The following is a 17,622-nucleotide window of genomic DNA, read 5'->3' on the forward strand; positions in this document are numbered from 1 at the left end:
AAGAGATATACATCAGCACTCTAAAGATGAGGGTAAAAGAAGTTAGTGAAGGTGAAGATGCTGCAGACAGAAAGACAGATCCTGTGTGAAAATCCGTGGTGGAATTGTCTAAACAATAAAATAACCAAAAAAGTTCATTTAAAGAATTTACTGGTCTAAAATTAGATACCAATTCCCAACAGAAAGAAAATTTAAACTTAAAAGAGTCATTAATGCAAAATATATTTAAACGGCATGACATTTCATAAATGCGTAAAAAAAAGACTAGTCTTTTAAAAAATAGTCCTGATGCTATTAACATTAAGTGTGCGTATGCACTCAGTACCATCCGCAAGGGGTAGTGTTGCTGCACCTCAGACCACTTTTGGCTTGAAAAAGTGTTAGTTTGAAAACATAAAATGATGACTACATGTGGTACCTTTAGTTGCTGTGCGCCATGTGCGGATCAGTGTATGGCTCATTGAACAGGTTACTCACTGAATCTTGATGGATGTCTGTCTAATACCGTCGGTGCCTGGTGCATGGAAACAGGTAAGAAAACAAGTTGCGTCTGTAGATCCAGAGGTGCATGGAAGCAAGCTGGAAAAGGAAGATTGTGACCATAGACCTGGCTCCTGGCACTAGCATCCCTAGATACCAAACAGAAGATTTTAGTAAAGGGATTCCATAAATGCGCTAGCAGCAGGAATAATGTCTGTATATATGCACTAGACAAAACTAAATCATTTAATTTGCCCCCTAGTATTGATCATAACATCACATCGTTTATTAACTGTGATACCAAATATATCATTTATTGTATAACATGTCTTTTTTGTAAAATAAGATATATTGGTTGTACCACCCAAAAACTCAAAAATTGAATAGCGGAATATCTATCCAATATAAACCTTAAGAATGACTCCTATTCAGGAGAGTCCAAGCACTTTGTGAATGTTCATAAAGGTGGCCTTACACACTTTGCGTTTTTCAGTCTTGAAAAGGTTGTTAACCCTAAAAATGATGGCAATTGGCATAAACAGTTGACTATCAGAGAACCATATTGGATTATGAGATTAGACACCAAATATCGAAAAGGGATGAATTTCATAAATTATTTATTTTACATTTATTTGGGAATTTTCTCAAGGTGTATGTTTATACTTGTTGTCAGCACAATGCACTCCTGGTGCATCATTAATGTTATTATCCTAGAGACGTTTAATTGGATAATGTCCTCTATATTTATCTGCCTATATTATTACACTGACATCCTAAGATTTAGGCCAGCGTCACACTAGCGAGTTTTACGGACGTATGAGCGCAGAAAATAAGTCCAGAAAATACGCATTGCACACAGCCCAATGATTCTCTATGGGGCAGCTCCTATCTGCCGTATATTACGCATCCGTAATATACAGTATGTTACAGGCAGAGAAAATCGCAGCATGCTGCGTTTGTCAGCGTATTGCACAAAAAATCCGCCAATGAAAGTCTATGGTGGGCGAGAAAATTACAGATTACACACGGACCATCAGTGTGACTTGCGAGAAATACGCACCGGTGTTCTATAGAAAAGCCAGCAATTCAGTGCGGTGTACAGTAAAATCACACTGACAGAATAGAATAGGTAGAATAAATGTGTACACATAGAATAGGTATATATATATATATATATATATATATATATATATATATATATATATATGTCAGTGAGACACATATATTTATATTTATATTTAATTTAGCGCTAGATAGCAGAAAAGCCGGTAATTCAATTGCCGCCTTTTCCTATCTCCTTCACAAACCCCACAGGATATGAGACATGGTTTACATACAGTAAACCATCTCATATCCTTTCTTTTATTACATATTCCTCTTTCCTCTTTACTAATGTAAGAAGTGTCTCTGTGTAAAATTTTGGAGCTCTAGCTATTAAATTAAAGGGTTAAGTCCCGGAAAAAATTGGCGTGGGCTCCCGTGCAATTTTCTCCACCAGAGTGGGAAAGCCAGTGAGTGAGTGCAGATATTAATAGCCTAGAGAGGGACCATGGTTATAGGACCCCCCTGGCTAAAAACATCTGCCCCCAGCCACCCCAGAAAAGGCACATCTGTAAGATGCACCTATTCTGGCACTTAGCCTCTCTCTTCCCACTCCCGTGTAGTGGTGGGATATGGGGTAATGAAGGGTTAATGCCACCTTGCTATTGTAAGGTCAATAAAGGAGAGGCGTCAATTATGACACCTATCCATTATTAATCCAATATTACGAAATGGTTAATAAAACACACACACATTATTAAAAAGTATTTTAATGAAATAAACACACATGGTGTTTTAATATTTTATTATACTCTTAATCCACCTGAAGACCCTTGTCACGTGAAATAAAGTTAAAAAAACAAACAACAATATTCCATACCATCCGTCGTTCAGTCTTGTCCCACACTGTAAATCCATCTGAAGGGGTTAAATCATTTTACACCCAGGAGCTCTGCTAATGCAGCTGTGCTCCTGACTGTAAAACTTGGTGAATGAATGGCATGCAGGGGAATGTACTGTAGTTACCTCGAGTCGCGGTGATGCGCCCCCTGCTGGATGAACTCATATGAACTCGAGCCTGGGAACTTTTCAGAATACTTTCTCACGCCACGGCCCTGGCGGGCGACTCAAAAACACACATGTTTGCGGCCCTCGAGGAATGCAGTTTGAGACCCCTGAACTAATGCATGTGTATGTGTAGGTATAAATGTGCTAACATTTCAAATTTATTCAAATGTATTTATTAAAAACTATATATTAGATGGCTCTAAAAAATGATAGGACAGAACGACTATGTGTCTGAATGCTTATGGTGCAAGAAAAAAGCATGAGAGACATAGTTAACTAAAAAATTAATGTTTCAACATATTTCAGACCAGTGTGATCAGCAAAAAGAAAGGAATAGCAAAGCTTGTTATAAAAAGACGTATAAGAGTTTTTTTTTATATGAAGATGTCAAATACTGTAGCTTGCATGATAAGGGTAAAAAGTCTTACGTGAAGTACCATAAAAACACAGGACACCTATAAGATGTGTAAGATTTTGGGTGGCATCAAAAAGCATGTAATTCTATATTAAAGTTAAGACCATTTGGTGCCAGACTGGATGCTAAAGAATGTAAGGCCTTTGTAAGGCCTTTTTAAAATGCGCGCGTGTCCAGCCTCCCGTGACGTCACGGCTTGTGATTGGTCGCGTCGCCCATGTGACCGCGACGCGACCAATCACAAAGCCGGAACGTAATTTTAAAATCCTGAAGGACCTGAAATTACGTCACGGCTTGCTGTGATTGGTCGCGTCGCGGCCACATGGGCGGCACGCGACCAATCACAAGCCGGGACTTCACGTAAGGAAGGAAACGCGCGAATTTTAAGCAAACAACGCTGCCGGTTCCCTCGGTAAGCTCCAGGCTGCGTCAGAGAGGTGAGTATAGCAATATTTTTTATTTTAATTCTTTCTTTTACACATTAATATGGATCCCAGGGCCTGAAGGAGAGTTTCCTCTCCTTCAGACCCTGGGAACCATCAGGAATACCGTCCGATACTTGAGTCCCATTGACTTGTATTGGTATCGGGTATCAGTATCGGATTGGATCCGATACTTTGCCGGTATCGGCCGATACTTTCCGATACCGATACTTTCAAGTATCGGACGGTATCGCTCAACACTAGTGGTAAGAGATCTTCAATAATATTATCTTGTTTGAGGATGTTCCAAGATTTGTTTATGATCCTCTTAAAGGCCCCATTATTAGTGTGGAATTGAGTGATGATTGGCACTTTTTGAATTTGTTCCTGTTAAGATGGAGGTTCCAATAGTGGCCTACTACTATTATTCAACTTCGATCTTGTGATATCTTGTACTTCCCTTAAGGAAGCTTATTGGGCATCCACCTTGTAACCTTTGCTTAAAAATTGATTATTCAAAAATTGGGCTTCCTCCACATATTCGGTTTTTGTGCAATTTTTTCAAATGCGCATAAATTGGACCTTTGGAATATTTAGTAGCCATGATGGGAGGCGACAGCTTGTGATCGGTATATAGCTGTTTGAATCTACCCCCTTCTGAAAGCTTTTTGTGATCAGTTTGCCTTGATCCACTGAAATTGTTAAATTGTTAAATCTAAAAAGTTGCTACTTGTAGAGCTAATCGTGGGGGTAAAAACTAGCCAAAAATCATTCTTATTTAATTCAGTCAGGAAGTCAGACAGGGCACTGCGGTATTCTTTCCAAATAAATATGTCGTCACTATAACAACTAAATATGACCAAACCCTTATGTAGTTGTCCTTGAGTATAGATAGCAGACTCTTCTCATCTACCTTCGTATAGGTTGGCATAGCTGGGGTCAAATTTGGTCCCAATATCTATACACCATGTAAAACTTCTTGTCATATGAAAAATAATTGTGAGTAAGGATGAACTGAATGCTTTCTTGAATAAATTGAATTTGCATATGGGCATACGTGCCACTTCTTTCCAGAAAAACTTAGTTGCCTGACATCCTTTTTCATGTTCTAGAACTGGGATGTTATATCAAGTGAGCCGAGAATATAATGCAATTGACATGTGACTTTTTCTAGAGTCTGATTGATGTGGCCTGTATCCTTCAGATATGCTGGCAAATGGGGTACACATTGCTGTAGATGATGGTCTAGATACTTAGATTGGCAGTTAGGCAATTTATGCCAGAGATGATAGGTCTGCCTAGTGGATGAATCATATTCTTGTGCATCTTCGATATGTGGTAGAAAAAAGGCATGCTGGGGTTTTTTGTTTTAAATGAAAAGGGACTTTTTATTGAGTAGTTAGTTAGGTCATCCAAGAAGCAGATAGTTGAGTCTTTCTTAAGTATTTTGCAGGTTCTGCTGTCTCCTAGGAGAAGACGGGATTCTTTATGGTACATATCTAGATCCGTTATCACAATTCCACCCATTTATTCTGCTGGGAGGAAAATAATTTCTTTATTGTATTGAAGATGGGTAATGGCCTGATGTTCTTTAATGGTCAAATTGTAAGAAAGTTGTTTATGGCTCATACTCGTAATTTTCTGATTTCCACTGTGACCATATTTTCAAAAGTAGTGAAAGCTTTTAGTATTCGTTTATCAAGTTAAATTTAGATTTTATGGCCTATTTTGTATGAATAAACTCTGACCGTTCAGGTATGCCATCTTTTTTATATGTTTGTTTCATAAAATATTTCCTTAACCCCTTTACCCCCGAGGGTGGTTTGCACATTAATGACCGGGCCAATTTTTACAATTCTGACCACTGTCCCTTTATGAAGTAATAACTCTGGAACACTTCAATGGATCCTGATGATTCTGAGGCTTCATATTGTACGTCATGATAATAGTAAAATTTCTTTGATATGACTTGCATTTATTTGTGAAAAAAAAATGGAAATTTGGCGACACATTATGGGTGTCAGGTCCGAGCATTCCAACATGAATAGTTTCCTGGAAAGTGGATTGGTCATCGTGGGCCGGTTGAATGGCCACCAAGGTCTTCCGATCTGACCCCCTTAGACTTTTATCTTTGGGGTCATCTGAAGACAATTGTCTATGCTGTGAAGATATGAGATGTGCAGCATCTGAAACAACTGATACTGGAAGCTTGTGCTAGCATTTCTTCTGCGGTGATGCTATCAGTGTGTCAAGAGTGGGAGAAGAGGGTCGCATTGACAATCCAACACAGTGGGCAGCACTTTAAACACATTTTATAAGTGGTCATAAACTTGTAAATAACTCATGAAAGAATAAAGCTAAGTTAAAACCAAGCACACCATTGTTTTTCTTGTGAAATTATCAATAAGTTTGATGTGTCACATGATCCTCTTCCCATTGGAAAAAATAAAGTTGGATCCAAAATGGCCGACTTCAAAATGTCCGCCATGGTCACCACTCATCTTGAAAAGATTTCCCCCTCCCACATACTAATATGTCACAAACAGGAAGTTGATATCACCAGCCATTCCCATTTTATTTAGGTGTATCCATATAAATGGCCCACCCTGTAAAAGTTAAATTTATTGGGTGATGTTGTAGGGGTAAATTTTAAGCCCTTTTGAAATAGGGACTCTTCTGCTTGAGATAATTGATACTGGTTAACAATGAACATTTTTTGAGGGTGTGCGAATCATGTTTCACTTATTTTCTTTTGGGTGGGTTTCCTGCCTCGTGTACCTCTTTTTGGTTTTCCTGCTTTTCTCCTGAAAAAATTCCTAATCCGTATTGGTTAATTAATTTTCCATTAATTTTTCTAGTAGTGGTATGTTTTATACTATTAGAATAATGTGGGTTAGAAGGCAACTTGTTCCCATATCGACACCTGTAAGGAGTCATATTAGGGGGTATTGATGAGGAAACCTGATGGTTTGAGGTTGCCATTTGTGTTTGAAAAGAAGCTCTTTCGGGGCTGGGAGAGTGTTTTCTCTGACCTAATGTAGCTAGGGGAGAATATCTGTTAAAGGTGGATATGTCCAGTTCATCAATGACATCATGGTGTTGAAAACACAGTTATTTTGTGATGGTGCCCATGGGATGGTCGTCCCACGATGGGTCTCGTTGGGTCATATGTTGCGCCACAGTGGATCAAAGACGTCAGGCACCAGTAAAGGATGGAGATTACTCCAATCAGAAAAGATGTCACCTGTAAGGTACCTGGATGCAAATATTTAGTTGTGATATTGACTACTGTGGTTCCTGTTGATATGGAAATATTTGGGTTGGATACATTTATCCCTCTGTGTGTGCTGCGGCCGCTCCCAATTAGACTGAGTATTTTGAGCGCTCATCAAGAATGGACTGTACACAACTGTGACAGAACAACATTCCATCAATACTGGTACTTTATTGTACATACATAGTTTTATGATAGCAGATAGAAAGGAGTGGTTAGGGGTTGTTAGGGGTGGTTAGTTAATTACCATATTGTCTAGCTCCTCTGTCATTGGTTATCTAAACATATATGGAATATATGTGTATCTGGTCATGACTGGTGAAGCCCAAGTCTTGGAATACTTGCATTACTCTGCAATGAAACTTCTTTACAGACTCTGTCTTATCTTGGCTCATGTCATCATGGCTTGTCCTGCCAATCTGCCTTTGGCCCACTCTCTGAGCTGTTCAATTAGCTGTGGCCCTGACTCCCAAGCGTGTACGTCTGATTCTGCTGGAAGTTTGAATTGTTCCTTCATGATTGGCCAGAGTGCATCACCTGCTTCTATTTTCATTCATGGCCCAGAGATCATTCCAGGTGGCTGCATATGTTTACTGCTTCTGCTACATTCTTCGGTAAAATGGCATGGGATGCATCCCTGGGTCTGGAAGATTGTCACCTGACTTGAAGTGCAGTGCACATAGTGTAATGGTGGTGCCTCTATCTGCCCTTGTATTCTTGGTGCCTGTGGGTTTCTTTTCTAGTACTGGACAGCATGTATGATGTTCCCTCTTCATCTTCATCAGAGGAATAGTTGTGATAGCTTGTACTGGGGTCGTACACTGACTGATATTGGACTTAGAAGTTGCTTTTTTATGTGAGGATGTCTCCCCCCTTGCTGAAGCTATGATGGATTAGGCTTATAGTTTCATGTTGGTGTGAATGTAGGCAGCTCTGACCGGTGCTGAAGCTGTACATTATCAATACATGGTGATATCAGTCCTCCCCCCTCTGCACCCAGGGCTGAGCTGTCTGCTACCTGATGTGTCTGGGGCTGCCCACTGTGGGGGGGGGGGCTTTCACCTTCTTTCCCCGATATCACAAATGGCAATGGCTAGACTGTGCCAGGGACATGGAAGGGGAACCTTGTGCTGTAAGCACCATATTGTTTGAATTGGGCATTGGCCCAGCAGGCAACGAAGAGGAAAAAAAGAGGAAGAAGAAGGAGGAGGGATTGATGAGTGAGACAAAGGAATAGTAGGAGGGGAGAGAGAATGTGGAGAAGAGGGAGGAGAAGAGAGGAGTGGAGAAGGAGGGGAGAGAGAGGGTGAGGAGAGATGGGTGTGGAGAAGGAAAAGAAGGAGGAGAAAGGTGTGGTGGGGGAGTGGAGAAGGAGGGAGGAGAAGATTGAGGGTACGGAGGAGAGAGATAGAGAGGGGGAGAGAGAGAAAAGTGTGGAGGAAGAGGAGAGGAAAGGAGAGAGAGAGAAGAATGCGGAGAGAAAAGACTGACAGAGAAAAAGGAGGATAGAGGAGAACAACAAGAGTAATAGAGAGGAGCAATTATGCCTTCTCCCTGTAAAGAGAGACGGGGCGCACCACATACTGTGCAAAAAAAATAAATAACTACCTATACCATGGATTCTGCTAAAAGCAGACTGCACAGATCCAATATTTCCCATCTTATACAGACAAAAATCACTTGCTGGTTTGCTCACATAACTTTCTCTACCACCTAAACGATGTAAGCTCTGCTGCTACTTCATACCATGTATTAGTATTCAGCAATCTAACATCAGCTAACTTCCCTTATTTTCCTTTCTACGTCATGCCATTCTGCAGCTTGAAGTCTGCCATTCTAATGAATTTCACGTTCTTTATACCTTCCAAAATCTTCACATACTTAACACCTTCGTGTTCTGCCACTATCTAGGGGCTGTTTGCTCATCAGGAAATAAAAGACTCTCCTGTTGCTTGGCCACTTTATTCCCCATGGCAAAAGCAAAAAATGAAAAACACAAAAATGAAAAAAAAACGGTACTAAAAAAAAACTTCTAAAAATGAGTATATAAAACTCTAAGAAAAACCCAAAATGATAAGAAAAACCGTCAAAAACTATGTTCACAACCAAAAACTCAAAATTTTGATACAAAAGGAAGGAAAAAAAACTTTTTCCAAAAAAAAAATTAAAAAGGTAAAGAGATTGAAGATTGAGGAAACTTAATTAAAAAACTTTAAAATGCCGCAAAAAGAAAAAGACCCTTTAAGAGAGTAAAAAAAATTAAAAATTAAAACGGCTTTTCTCTTCTCCTTTTTTTCTTTTAGAATCTCTGTGCTCAAATACAGTCAGAGACACACTTCCTCTTTTTATATGCTGCTGTATCCAATATCACTAAAATAACGTATCTGAAAACACGTATGTCGCACCAAAAATGATAGATACAATCACTTCTTCACAAATAGCTACACATAGCCAGCATTGCAGCTGAAAACAGTCATGAAAAAAAAAAAAAACCCGATGTGACAGTGTGATTTACAATGCATCTCTGCTCGTAGCTGAAAAAAGAGGAAGTTCAAGAGAGAAGGAAAAAAAAACCCAAAACTTTCTTTTACTATTTCATGCTTCTTAAAGAAGCAACACTTGACAGACAGAAACAGATAGACAATCCGAGAGATGCCCTTTTGCGCTGGGAACAGACTACTGCCAATCGCACTGGACGCACCTGCGCCCGGGCCGCCTGAGTGCCTGAGTGAGAAGCACAACAAGCGGGAAATCTACCACCCCGGTCCGGTCGTCCTAACTGGATCGCCGGCACTACGGGAATCTGCAGTAGCCCTCTAAGTTATCACTACCCGTGCCTGGAACATGGGACTGCCCCAGGACTACCTGTCCTTCCTATGCACGGGAATCCTGCAATAACTTATCGAGCGATTTGACCTCCTGCGGTCTGTTACCCAGCCACCAAAAAAAAGTCACTTTTCCTTCCTCTCCCGGATTTTACACAAACACAGAACACATACACGGCACACAGCAGACACCTCCCAGGGTTTGGATTCGTGGCTACGGACTTTTTACACTACCTTGGAATTGGTGACCACACCTGACCGGCAAGAGGTATAGACCCGGACTGGGCACAGGGGACTTTCAGGTAAGATGATAACATTTTCTTACCTTACTTATGGAGCTGCGCAGTCTCCATCCCTTGAACCAAGGCCATGGCTACACCTCCGTCTCTCCGGTCAGTAGTGGGTCACCGTGTGCGTTTTGTCCTTTTGCCTCGCTGTTGGGCGCCATTTGATATGGAAATATTTGGGTTGGATAAATTTATCCCTCTGTGTGTGCTGCGGCCGCTCCCAATTAGACTGAGTATTTTGAGCGCTCATCAAGAATGGACTGTACACAACTGTGACAGAACAACATTCCATCAATACTGGTACTTTATTGTACATACATAGTTTTATGATAGCAGATAGAAAGGAGTGGTTAGGGGTTGTTAGGGGTGGTTAGTTAATTACCATATTGTCTAGCTCCTCTGTCATTGGTTATCTAAACATATATGGAATATTGTGATTAATGCTCATATGACTGCTGATTAAGCTGATTAAGCAACTAGAATTGAGCTCTCTGCATGTAGGACAGAGTTGAGACATCTGACACTGTTGGTCTGCCGTTTCAGCAAGATTCAGCTATATTCTAGGCATTATTTCAGACATCTGACCCAACTTCCGCTTTTGAGATGGAAAAACCCCATACAATCCGTCTGGCTTATATCAGTTCATTGTCAGCCATTTTAAGCCATTGATTATAATGTATATATTAGCTGTGAGTATATGAGTATATATGATTATAGAGGAGTATACATGCAAGTGAGATCTCCATATATATATATTTCTATCACACTGTATGTTCTGCAGCCTGATGATAGCTGGCAACAACTCCCAGTATCTCCTTACCATTGTTAACGACATACTGGGAATTGTAGGTTAAAGCAATACAATTTTACATGCTGACCTAACATTACAATTGATCTCTGTGCTAAGCATGGTACTTTATAAATGTACTGATGGTGGTTCTGGAACTGCATTCATATAGTGATAGTGGTTCTGATGTTGTGATGTTGAATTTATGTACTGATAGAAGCTTTGGTGATGCATTCATGTACTGATAGTGGTTTTGATGTGCATTCATGATGGCGATTATGATCTGGTACACATGTAGCAATTCATAATATGCTTCATGGCTTTGTTAAAGCTTTAAAAATCCTCAAAATGTAAAGATTTGAGAGCATGAGGAGGATTTGGCAAGTTTCTGCTAAAAAAAACTTAGTTTAAGTTAGCATGAGTTCACATTGATTTTTTTGGAGCAGAAACTGAGCAGAAACTTTACAAATCCTCCTCAAATACTCAAAATGTGGTTCTGGTGATGTATTAATGTACTGACAGTGGTTGTGGTGATGTATTCATTTAAGTACCTTTTTAAAAAATTGCATGTGATTAGTGCTACAGATAGTGTGTTATTACTGATAATTACAGCATTATTACTGATGCTGGGAAATGTACTCTCATGAGGGTACACAAACATGAAACAGCTCCCAAAATAGGGCTACCTTTTAGAAAGGCTTTGTGACAATAAGTCATAGCTTCATCACTTTGAAAACAGTACTCCTATTTTGTGTCCATAAAAAAGTGGATAATTTTTGGATAGCATGATATAAAGCCTTTGTAATTACCTAATCATTCAGTGTGTAACAATCCATTTGTGGACCTCCAAAAACTGATCATTTTTAAAACCTAGTTGAGTAACGATAACTTCTATATGTTATAAATAATACACTTGTTGTGTCTACCTAATTAAAGGGATCATTTTTAGATGACTTGTGAGAAAGCTATTATTTCTTCATTTATCAAAGTGCTGAGCTATTGAAATTTTACAGAGATCATTTTTGCTCTTAACTGTGTGAAAATGCAATGTGTTCTTCTGTTTGCACCACCTGTGTTTACACAATAACAAGGCAGGCATCTGCCCTCAAAAAGAGATAGTTTTTGGATTTTTCATACATTATAAGTAGCCTGCAAAGCATAAGACTGCTGTGTGGTTAAATAGGATGCCTCTTACCACTAATTTCCATCCATTTTTCACTAGCCAGAAAGGCTGAGGTCACTTGGACATTAAAAAGGCTGGGCTTGCATTACAGAGCTCAATATGGGTTCAACAGACTCCAAGGGAAACCTTGAGTGACTATCTATATATATTTTCCATGCAAATTGAGGCTTATAACTTATGTGAATCAACCATTTTCAGAAAATTAAAAATTAAAAACAACAGCTACCATAGTGGCATAGGGTACAAGCAGATGGCACCAAATAGGGTGACTCTGCAAAATAAATTACCAGTTACTTTTCTGTAACAGGGAGGAACATCACATAAAATATTTCACCTGTAGATGGGTATTCCACTATATTTCCCAAATACAGTAATGTAGTCATTCATGTTTCGTTAGTTTATGCATTGGGAAAGGTAAAAGAGTGCCGATAACCCATAGGTAAAACTGATGCATGCGAACTACAGTGCTTTTTTCTGCCCTCAGCAGAGAGAAGTGCATCTGTGCAGGAGCGCATTCACATGAAGCAGAGAAAGGATGATGATCAAAGGAAGAAATTATGCTTCGGATCAAGACCAGAGAAACCCATCGGACCAAACCATGCTGTCTATGAGCATAATAAAAGCACTTTTTGTGCCTGGCAGAGAGGATTGGAGACCTAAATACAGCATACTACATTAGAATGCTCGGAGTAACTCTAGACTCTGCCCTGTCCTTCAAACCTCACGTCCAAGCTCTTGCCACCTCCTGTCGCCTCCAACTCAAAAATATTGCCAGAATCCGTTCCTTCCTCAGTCCACAATCTACCAAAACTCTTGTGCATGCTCTCATCATCTCCCGCCTCGATTACTGCAACACCCTCCTCTGTGGCCTCCCCGCTAACTCTCTTGCACCACTCCAGTCTGTCCTCAACTCTGCTGCCCGCCTAATCCACCTCTCTCCTCGTTACTCCCCGCTTCACCCCTCTGAAAATCCCTCCACTGGCTCCCAATCCCCCAACGAATCCAGTTCAAACTACTAACACTGATCTACAAAGCCATCCACAACCTGTCCCCTCCCTATATCTCTGAACTAATCTCCCACTATCTTCCCTCACGTAATCTTCGTTCATCCCAAGACCTCCTACTCTCCTCCACACTTATTCGTTCCTCACACAATCGCCTCCAAGATTTCTCCCGAATATCCCCCATCCTCTGGAATTCCATGCCTCAACACGTCCGATTATCCACCACCCTCGGATCCTTCAGACGGAACCTGAAAACCCATCTCTTCAGGAAAGCCTACAGCCTACAATAACCGAGCCGCCGCCTCACCACCGCCAGAGCCGCCGCCGCCTCACCCCTACCTTCTGTCTCTTCCCCACTATCCCATAGAATGTAAGTCCGCAAGGACAGGATCCTCTCCCCTCTGTACCAGTCTGTCACTGTAAACCTGTTTACTGAAAATGATATCTATAACTCTGTATGTAACCCCTTTCTCATGTACAGCACCATGGAATTAATGGTGCTATATAAATAAATAATAATAATAATAATAATAATAATAATAGAGGACTTAAAAGGAACCTGTCAGCAGGATTGTGCACAGCAACCTACATACAATGTCAGGTCGGCGCCATTATACTGATTAAAATGATACTTTGGTTGATGAAATCCATCTTTTGGTTGTTGTTTAATCTTTATTTTCAGTTTTTAACTAATGATATGCTCGTGCTCTGGGGGCGGCCTGTGGGGGGCTTCATGTAGTGCTCTGTTTAGGTATTCATAATGCAGACTGCTGACAGGTCTCTGATCCCTTACTGATCTGCTCCCTAGTTTGTATAATGAATACCTGTACATACTGAAGAAAAAAAAAACTTTCTGCAGACAGGTGCATATCGCATATTTAGTGTCCTAATAATAACTATTCTTGATGTTATTGAGCAAGTAGAAAAAAAAATCTATTTGAAAATGTCTATTAGTGCTCGAGATGCTCGGAGCTCACCAAGTATTTCCAGGTTTGCTTGGCGGAAGCTCGCGTCCCCGCCCGGCATGTTTGGAGCTCTTTAGAGAGCCAATGAACATGCAGGGATTGTCTGCCATGCACTGTAGTGCCGCAGCCATGTTGGTTGTGGCATTACAATGATTGGCTGGAGGCCCAGCGTCATCAGGTTTATATCAGACATGGTGCCACCATGCTCGTCCCAGTCTGCTCCGGAATCAGGCAGTGTAAGGAGAGTTGCTGCTGAGCTGGCGAGAGATTTGTTTGCTTTGTACTCAGTGTGGGTATACCATAAATAATACACATATCCATCTCAACTAACAGTCCTTCTGAGGACTAATAAAGCTGCATAGATATCAGTGCTAGGCAGGCAGGCAGTGTATGTGGCAGAATTCAGTGCATATAGCAAGAGGGTCCATAACAGTTCTGTCTGCTGCTGCTGCTGCCTATCTATCTATATATATAAGAGGCATCGTGATTCCTCGCTAATCCTGCCCCCTGCACAGTAGCTCCACCCACACACATTACCACACATAATCCCGCCCCCCACCCCATTACCACACATAATCCCGCCCCCACCACATTACCAAACATAATCCCGACCCCCACCACATTGCCACACATAATCCCACCCCCACCACATTACCAAACATAATCCCGCCCCCCACCACATTACCACACATAATCCCGCCCCACCACATTACCAAACATAATCCCGCCCCCCACCACATTGCCACACATAATCCCACCCCCACCACATTACCACACATAATCCCTCCCCCACCACATCACCACACATAATCCTGCACCCCACCACATTACCACATATAATCCCGTCCCCACCACATTACCACACATAATCCCGCCCCCACCACATTACCACACATAATCACGCCCCCCCACCACATCACCACACATAATCCTGCCCCCCACCACATTAGCACATATAATCCCGTCCCCACCACATTACCACACATAATCCCACCCCCCACCACATTATCACACATAATCACGCCCCCCACCACATTACCACACATAATCCTGCCCCCCACCACATCACCACACATAATCCCGCCCCCCACCACATTACCACACATAATCCCGCCCCCACCACATTACCACACATAATCCCACCCCCACCACATCACCACACATAATCCCACCCCCTACCACATTACCACACATAATCCCGCCCCCACCACATCACCACACATAATCCCGCCCCCCACCACATCGCCACAGATAATCCCACCCCCCACATTACCACACATAATTCCACCCCAGCACATTACCACACATAATCCCACCCCCAGCACATTACCACACATAATCACACCCCCACCACATCACAACACATAATCCCGCCCCCCCACCCCATTACCACACATAATCCCGCCCCCCCACCCCATTACCACACATAATCCCGCCCCCCACCCCATTACCACACATAATCCCGCCCCACCACCCCATTACCACACATAATCCCGCCCCCCCACCCCATTACCACACATAATCCCACCCCCCACCCCATTACCACACATAAACCCACCCCCACCACATCACCACACATAATCCCGCCCCCCACCACATCAACTCACATAATCCCACCCCCACCACATTACCGCACATAATCCTGCCCCCCACCACATTACCACACATAATCCCACCCCCACCACATTACCACACATAATCCCGCCCCCCACCACATTACCACACATGATCCCGCCCCCAACACATTACCACAAATAATCCCGCCCCCCCACCACATTACCACACATAATCCCGCCCCTCCACCACATCACCACACATAATCCCGCCCACCCACCACATTACTACAGATAATCTCGCCCCCACCACATTACCACACATAATCCCACCCCCCACCACATTACCACACATAATCCTGCCCCTCACCACATTACCACACATAATTCCACCCCCCACCACATCACCACACATAATCCCACCCCACCACATCACCACACATAATCCCACCCCCCACTACATCATCACACATAATCCCGCCCCCCACCACATTACCACACATAATCCTGCCCCCACCACATTACACACATAATCCCGCCTCCCCACATTACCACACATAATCCCTTCCCCCACCACATCACCACACATAATCCTGCCCCCACCACATTACCACAGAATCCCGCCCCCCCACCACATTACCACACATAATCCCGCCCCCACATTACCATAGATAATCCTCTCCCACCACCACATTACCACACATAATCCCACCCCCCACCACATTACCTCAGATAATCCCGCCCCCCACCACATTACCACACATAATCCTGCCCCCCCATATTACCACACATAATCCCCCACCACATCACCACACATAATCCTGCCCCCACCACGTTACCACAGATAATCCCGCCCCCACCACATTACCACACATAATCCCGCCCCCCACCACATTACCACACATAATCCCGCCCCCCACATTTCCACACGAGGCTCCGTCCCCACACATTACCACACAAGGCTCCGTCCCCTCACATTACCACACGAGGCTCCATCCCCACACATTACCACACGAGGCTCCATCCCCCCACATCACCACACGAGGCTCCGTCCCCACACATTACCACACGAGGCTCCGTCCTCACACATTACCACATGAGGCTGCGTCCCCACACATTACCACACGAGGCTCTGTCCCCACACATTACCATACGAGGCTCCGTCCTCACACATTACCACACGAGGCTCCGTCCCCACAGATTACCACACAAGGCTCTGTCCCCACACATTACCATACGAGGCTCCGTCCTCGCACATTAACACACGAGTTTCCGTCCCTCCACATTACCATACGAGGCTTCGTCCCCACACATTACCACACGAGGCTCCATCCTCACACATTACCACATGAGGCTCTGTCCCCACACACTACCACACGATGCTCCGTTCCCCCACATTACCACACGAGGCTCCGTCCCCCACATTACCACACAAGGCTCCGTCCCCACACATTACCACACGAGGCTCCTTCCCCACACATTACCACACGAGGCTCCGCCCCCCCACATTACCACACGCAGCACTTCCTTTCTATGTAATTCAACCACTTCAGCCAAGGTAAACGTACATTTAATTGCATCCGCATTCTCCAAAACAAAATGAGCCAAGAAGAGTCGCCAGGTCCATCTCACAGGCCGCAGAAAAATCCGGACAACGATGCAGTAGCTGATCGTAGGATTGTTGTCATTATTTACTTTAGTTTAATCATCAGCAGCGTTAATTAGATAGCAATGAGCGTGCCGAGCATTAGCTGGCTGGAAACAGCTAGTCTAATATATAAAGCTGAATGTGTCTGTGTATGTGTGTATGTCCGGGATTGGCATCTGCACCGTCGCAGCTACAGCCACAAAATTTTGCACAGTCACACGTCTGGACCCTGAGAGCATCATAGGCTATGTTGTGAGGCGAAATTTTAACCCCGCGCATTCCAATTCACCAAACAATTTTGCCCCTATCTACATAATGGGGAAAAAGTGAAAGGAAAAGTGTTGGAGGCAAATTGACAGCCGTCAGATGTGAACAAGGGGGACTTAAAGAGTGAGAGCGATGGCGCCAAAGAGTATATACCGTACAGTTGCTAAGGTGGGGCCCCGACATGGGATACTCACCACACACGGGGATATGAACGCACACACACAAAATGCGCCACACACTACCACGTGCTTGAACACATATCACCCTCAGCACATATTTCACCACACATACACCAACTTCGCCACATAAAAGTCGAAACACAAAAGTCGCCGCTCAAAACTCGCCACGCGCAAAACTCGCCACATGCAAAACTAGGCTCACGCAAAACTCGCCACACGTGCAA

Source organism: Ranitomeya variabilis, chromosome 3 (genome assembly GCF_051348905.1).
Source record: "Ranitomeya variabilis isolate aRanVar5 chromosome 3, aRanVar5.hap1, whole genome shotgun sequence".
Classification (NCBI taxonomy): domain Eukaryota; kingdom Metazoa; phylum Chordata; class Amphibia; order Anura; family Dendrobatidae; genus Ranitomeya; species Ranitomeya variabilis.